At 40.4% G+C, this 6,969-nt stretch overlaps 1 protein-coding gene across 1 annotated transcript in view; it reads left to right on the top strand.

The window, feature by feature from the left end:
• Positions 1-535: 535 nt before the first annotated feature.
• LOC134210694 (uncharacterized) overlaps positions 536-6,969 on the top strand; it is a 55,308-nt gene continuing 48,874 nt past the window's right edge. The window contains exon 1 of the mRNA XM_062686907.1: positions 536-762. The gene's annotated coding sequence lies outside the window, so the exon portion shown is untranslated. The remainder of the gene's footprint in view (positions 763-6,969) is intronic.

The following is a 6,969-nucleotide window of genomic DNA, read 5'->3' as shown; positions in this document are numbered from 1 at the left end:
ATCTATATAACAAATTAAAATGCAACTTGCCCGTTATGCTCCTCAAGTAGACTCTTCTCAAGGTGGAGAAATGTTTGCCTTTCTCGTACACTTCAGCATAAGCAAAGGGAATGAATACATTTGTATGAACTTGGAATAATTGCAATAAAAATTATACTGCTCTCTAATTTTCTGAACCATCTGTTCTATTTCAATAACATGAATTGAGCTGCGACTGTCTCGTCTCGGTGTGCTCAAAACTATTTGTTTTTGCATGCTTTTGTAATCAGTCATCAACCTTCTCTATCTCTCCACAAGAGATCAATTTACCCTACTTGTTCGTAACAAATACAGATCAATGCTTAGAACAGAGAATCCCATGAACCCATTCCAACACACCGACACGATCAGGAATGCGTTGCGCAAATCCCTCAGGCGCACCTCGCTCGCTCGCTAGAATGATGTGGGAAAACGCATGACCGGCAGCACTATTGGTATTGGTACCGGACCGACGGAAAAATCGCGGAGGGAAAACCACTTGATTCATAAAATCGTCTTGCTGCCAAAATCCCACAGTCAGTAGTGATCGAAACACTCGGTTGACCGTTTGGGAGAAAACTCGATCCGTCCGCACCCAGGTGACGAACGCAGAAAGCAGTACAGGTTGTGCCAGCTCAGAGAAGACGAGTCAGAGTCTGTTGAACTTTTGACCTTTCGTCGCGCGAACTCGCTGTTTCAGGATCGATAGTTTGTTCCCGTCCGTTGGGTTCGTGTTTAAACTAGGTAGGTGTTGAAGGCGGTTCTGGATTTATTGGTGATTAGTGCGTGGGAAAGAAAATTGAAAGATTTCTCACGCGATGACAAAAGCACCATGCGTCTCCATTGCTGATGCGATCGTTCGGTGAAGTGGGCCTCAAGAGTGTGTTTATGGATGTGGATCAATTTAATTGGAAAATGCCGTAAAACGTCAGAGGACTAGAAGTGTTCCCCGCAGTTGCGCAACATTCCAGTGTATCGTCAAATTAGAAATTGTTCAACTTTCAAGCAAATTTATAAAATTAGCACCGCCCATATGAGCTAGGAAGCTGGCTGCCGATTTACGATAATCCAGTTTGAATCCAATGGTCAGTAAATCCATCATCGGTCAGCAGCTCATAGGGATGGAGCGAGTGAGTGAATGAATGAGTACGGTTCGGGGAAGAGCTTGTGCACACGAGCGTGCGTTAAGTTAGTGACGGCCGTGGATAAACAAGATGTTCAACAGCTGTGAAAACATTTTCCCAGAGGTTCAAACCATGTGCGGCCAACGGCAATAACCATTCATTACGACAAATGAAGGAACTTGACCGGTGGGCAGAGTGGACACGCACGGAAAGATTGTGCGCGAAGAAACGATCAGAGGTGGAATGAAAATTTGAGATGGAAAATTAAATGTTCACTCGCGAACGTTACCTGGAAATGCGCCATCTCCGGAGCAATAAACAGTTCAAGTGAAAATAAATCAAAGCTGAGGAGAGTGTGCCATAGACCGTCCACAAAATGAAATTTAACGAGTGTTTTTACTAATGTAGATCTGTGTCACTGTGGCGGAGAACTAGATAATTTGCAGCAGGTTTGGGAAAAGTGAAAGAAAGTGCTCATTTCAAAAGTCGGCGAAGGTCACCGAAAACTCTTTAGCGGAGACTAGAGTGCCCAGATGGAGACGCATGGTGTTCAAACATGCGGCGCTTAACAGATATAATATTGAGCTTACTCTTATAATTACTCGTTGAATTTGTTTATTTATTCAAAAATGTGTTTATTTCTTAGAAAATGTGTTTATGTCATGATTTAATGGAATACAAAGCATGGTTTAAAACCTCAAGTCATTTGGATAAACAATGTGTGACCAGCTTAACTTATTTTGATAAACCCGACCTCAATTTGGGTTTATGTTGAACACCCACTTTGTGACACGCGTACCCGTGTTTACAAGAGAGCATTTTTTCCCAACGGTTTCAGTCGTCATCAATAAATTTGAAAGAAATAAATTGTAAATCATGATTTAATAAAGCCAAAAACAACACCTGTCACTTCCTCATAATCCTGGGGTGGTATGAAACTGGGTGATTCCCAGCGGCACATGTAATGGAAGGAGTTCTCGATATGAACTGCTGAGTATAAGACCATTTTTTGGAGAAGTAGGGCGTTTTGTTCGGCCCGTTTTGCTACAGAAGTACTGAAATAAGCGCAGACAGATCCAAACAGATCAATCCATATAAGTAGTCCCTATTAGATGTGTAATGCCGGTAGCGGAATCATGACGACAGCAATCAGTAATCAAAGGCATCGGTCAAAGCTACGTATTATGGCATTATCGAATCAAATAATACTAAAATTTGAGACAATATTTTGCCAAAACTCGATTGGAGCTGCGCAACAACATTAAGCGGATCCCAGAAATAGTTATAAATCAACTAAAGGACCACAAGGAAATAATGATCTAAACGTAGTTCCGCTGAATAAGTTGATCTGTGGAACTGAGAGCCATCTTGTGCTATCGCAGAACGTGTGGATGAGAACTCTCTGTCTTGACTCTGCTTGTCACGAATATCACCAGAAGGTCCTGATGAGGATGTCGAAACGATTAAGAATAGATTCGCGACGGATGAATTGAAAGTCATCAAGCTTTTCGAGAAAATGACTCTTCAAATAGCTCTAACAATCTATCAGAACGAAAGGTGGACATGTACTGTTCGTTGTAAAATAATCTATTTATTGCAGGTCTATCATTCTCAATTTCCTGACACGAAATGACTGATCCTAATTATCCGAATCAATAATTGTTGTTGACTGGTTAATTATAATAATCTCTCATGAAATTCTGACGAAGAATGCAACAGCTACTTGCCACGTAATGCTTCTTCTGAATCTGAGATATTTTAACTAAATCCTTGATCCCATCTGGGTTACGCTTCAGAACTCAAACGGTGGAACTATTTTATGGAATTCGTGAGTGAAATTGTTCCGCCATTTTCTCTTTTAAAAATTGACTCCCGTAAGCCGTTTGCTCTCCGACTAAAACAGACACGAATAAACGGAATATTATGACAGATGATCTGGACAATGTTAACAGCTTCGAGCTTCAAGCGATCTGAGCTTGTAATGTTGAATAATACCATCTTGGCAGTAGACTGGAAAGCAGTATCCAGCCATGAAAGTGCAGATCAAGTTACGGTCTTTTTCAAGACAAGATCATCCCCTAGAAACATTTTGATTTTATACTGGTTTTATAACACTCTTGTAGAGTGAATCATGGTCTTCAAGAGCGTTATAAAACTTAAAATGTTATTTGCATTTTTCCACGTCCATGTTCTGTTTTAAGCTTGTTTCTCCCATGCTGAACATTTTCGTAATACTGTTTGCAAGATAAAAAACCTTTTTTGTCTCTCGAAAATCAGTATAAAGAGCCCCAGTTCGCGCGTATAGCACCTATACCAGTCATATTGAAATTAACCTAAAGCCGAATCCGAAGGTGGGTCATATGTAATAAAAATTAAAGCATAGCATAGCATATGTGATTGTACAAATCGTGAGTGGCTATACAATGCTCAATTGAACAATCTACTGTATATTGTCGCAAATTGGTACTTGGGATTAGTACCTTTTCCTATACAGTAGTGTGTGGCCCTAAATGGCCGGAACGAAGTTATGACGGCGACTCTCCGTACATGCGTGTGCACGCCGCGGAAGTCTGACTGGAAGAGACGAAAAGTCATGGCTTGCTGCTCGCCGATTGACACACTGATGTGTGAATCTTTTAACACACGCTGAAGGCACTTTACTCGAACCCCACATTTCCCTTCTTCTCTCATTAAAAACGCAAAAAAAATATTCCAGCATAGGATGCAATGCTTGTTTTTCTCCTAGGTTATTAAAATGGAACGAAGGTGAACATTGGTTGCAATTGAGCAACCGGTTAACTAAATTGAAAAAAACACACCAAAATAAACTTTACTCAACATCATGGTTTTAATACCAGAACAATGATTCAGAGTGTGGGTTCCCAAACCGTGAGTCGCGAAAGATAAAACGTGATTCATACTTTCGTTGGATACAACAAATTTACGAAGCAAACAGCCTTCTTTTGTTTGTTAAACACATTGACAATTTCTTCCAAAAAACTTTCCAAATCTTACCCAAATACAATCCAGAACTAAGGGGTGTTGAACTTCATTATTAAGAAGATTTAAGAACAACATAATAATGATGAGAGAATCCATGTTAATCCAAATTCAATCCAAATAAAATCCAACGCAAATTCAATCCAAATCTAATTCAAATCCAAATCCTGGGGCCCTCCTTAGCCGTGCGGTAAGACGCGCGGCTACAAAGCAAGACCATGCTGAGGGTGGCTGGGTTCGATTCCCGGTGCCGGGCTAGGCAATTTTCGGATTGGAAATTGTCTCGACTTCCCTGGGCATAAAAGTATCATCGTGCTAGCCTCATGATATACGAATGCAAAAAAATGGTAACCTGGCTTAGAAACCTCGCAGTTAATAACTGTGGAAGTGCATAATGAACACTAAGCTGCGAGGCGGCTCTGTCCCAGTGTGGGGATCCAAATCCAATCCAAATCCAATCCAAATCAAATCCAATCCAAATCCAATCCAAATACAATCCAAATCCAATCCAAATCCAATCCAAATCCAATCCAAATCCAATCCAAATCCAATCCAAATCCAATCCAAATCCAATCCAAACCAACCAAACCAACCAAACCAATCCAAACCAACCAAACCAATCCAAACCAACCAAACCAATCCAAACCAATCCAAACCAATCCAAACCAATCCAAATCCAATCCAAACCAATCCAAACCAATCCAAACCAATCCAAACCAACCAAACCAATCCAAACCAATCCAAACCAATCCAAACCAATCCAAACCAATCCAAACCAATCCAAACCAACCAAACCAATCCAAATCCAATCCAAACCAATCCAACCAATCCAAACCAATCCAAACCAATCCAAACCAATCCAAACCAATCCAAACCAACCAAACCAATCCAAACCAACCAAACCAATCCAAACCAATCCAAACCAACCAAACCAATCCAAACCAACCAAACCAATCCAAACCAATCCAAACCAATCCAAACCAACCAAACCAATCCAAACCAATCCAAACCAACCAAACCAATCCAAACCAATCCAAACCAATCCAAACCCATCCAAACCAATCCAAACCAATCCAAACCAATCCAAACCAATCCAAACCAATCCAAACCAACCAAACCAATCCAAACCAACCAAACCAATCCAAACCAATCCAAACCAATCCAAACCAATCCAAACCAATCCAAACCAATCCAAACCAATCCAAACCAATCCAAACCAACCAAACCAATCCAAACCAATCCAAACCAATCCAAACCAACCAAACCAATCCAAACCAATCCAAACCAATCCAAACCAATCCAAACCAATCCAAACCAATCCAAACCAATCCAAACCAATCCAAACCAACCAAACCAATCCAAACCAATCCAAACCAACCAAACCAATCCAAACCAATCCAAACCAATCCAAACCAATCCAAACCAATCCAACCAATCCAAACCAACCAAACCAATCCAAACCAATCCAAACCAATCCAAATCCAATCCAAATCCAATCCAAATCCAATCCAAATCCAAATCCAATCCAAATCCAATCCAAATCCAATCCAAATCCAATCCAAATCCAATCCAAATCCAATCCAAATCCAATCCAAACCCAATCCAAATCCAACCCAAATCCAATCCAAATCCAACCAAAATCCAATCCAAATCTAATTCTAATGCAAATCCAATTCAATTCTAATGCAAATCCAAACCAAAATCCGATCCAATATAAATCCAATTCAAACCTAATCCAAATCCAATTCCAATCCATTCCAAATCCAATCCAAATCCGTACATTTAGTCCAATTTTTAGTTTCGCAGTACACTATTAACAATTTGGCATCAAGTAGTACTGCTAGCCAATAACTCCAAACTATTCTTACGCATAATAAATTCGAACTTCCGAATAGCCTTGTAAAAACCGGCAACCATATTTATTTTCCAATTTCCAAGATATCTGCTCCTTCAGGTAATCCCGCTATGGCTACTAAGTCAGTACATTCCAAGATAAATTTCTAGATAATATATTTGGCTTTCCGAACAGCTTCGAACAGTACAGCATTGAATATTTCTCCATTTCTCTCAGATTTCGTTATATCATAGCTCAACTGGTAGTCTCATGTACATCGCCAAGTGGCTTCATGAAATCTTAATATGTTTTAATCAAAATCAATGCTCGCTGGACTTTGAAATTTTCTAGATCGTAAACCATTTTCCGTTAGTCTTCCATACGCACCTTGTAGTTTCACAAACTACAAAACATTATTTTCGGTCACCTTTCAGACACGCCTTATAGTTTTCAAACCAGAAACCATTACCACCGATCTTCCAGACGCGCATTATAATTTTGCAAACCACAAACCATTTTCTTACGGTCTTCCACGGCGAGGCTTTGATATTCTTCAAACCACAAATTATTTTTCCAGCGATCTTTCAGACGCGCCACCACAAACCATTTTCCGACGGTCTTCGAGACGCGTCTTGTGATTTAGCAAACCACAAACCATTTTCCGACGGACACGCCTTGTGATTTTGCAAACTGAAATATATCACACGTCACAATTTAACCACTTGAATTCAACTCACTTTTGAAATCAGCAACAGGATCCAAAAAATATACTGCCATGATGGCCAAAATGTGAGGCCCTACATGGCCGGAACGAAGTTATGACGGCGACTCTCCGTGGATGCGTGTGCACGCCGCGGAGGTCTGACTGGAAGAGACGAAAAGTCATGGCTTGCTGCACAGAAGGAAGGGAAGGAATGTTAGTTCAACATCTACTAGTGAAGATGTAGGGAACCCATACTACCTTCATAGATGTCTCGGGAAGGAAAATTTGTG

This window comes from Armigeres subalbatus, chromosome 2 (genome assembly GCF_024139115.2).
Source record: "Armigeres subalbatus isolate Guangzhou_Male chromosome 2, GZ_Asu_2, whole genome shotgun sequence".
Classification (NCBI taxonomy): Eukaryota; Metazoa; Arthropoda; class Insecta; order Diptera; family Culicidae; genus Armigeres; species Armigeres subalbatus.
This window is presented reverse-complemented; position numbering and strand designations above follow the sequence as displayed.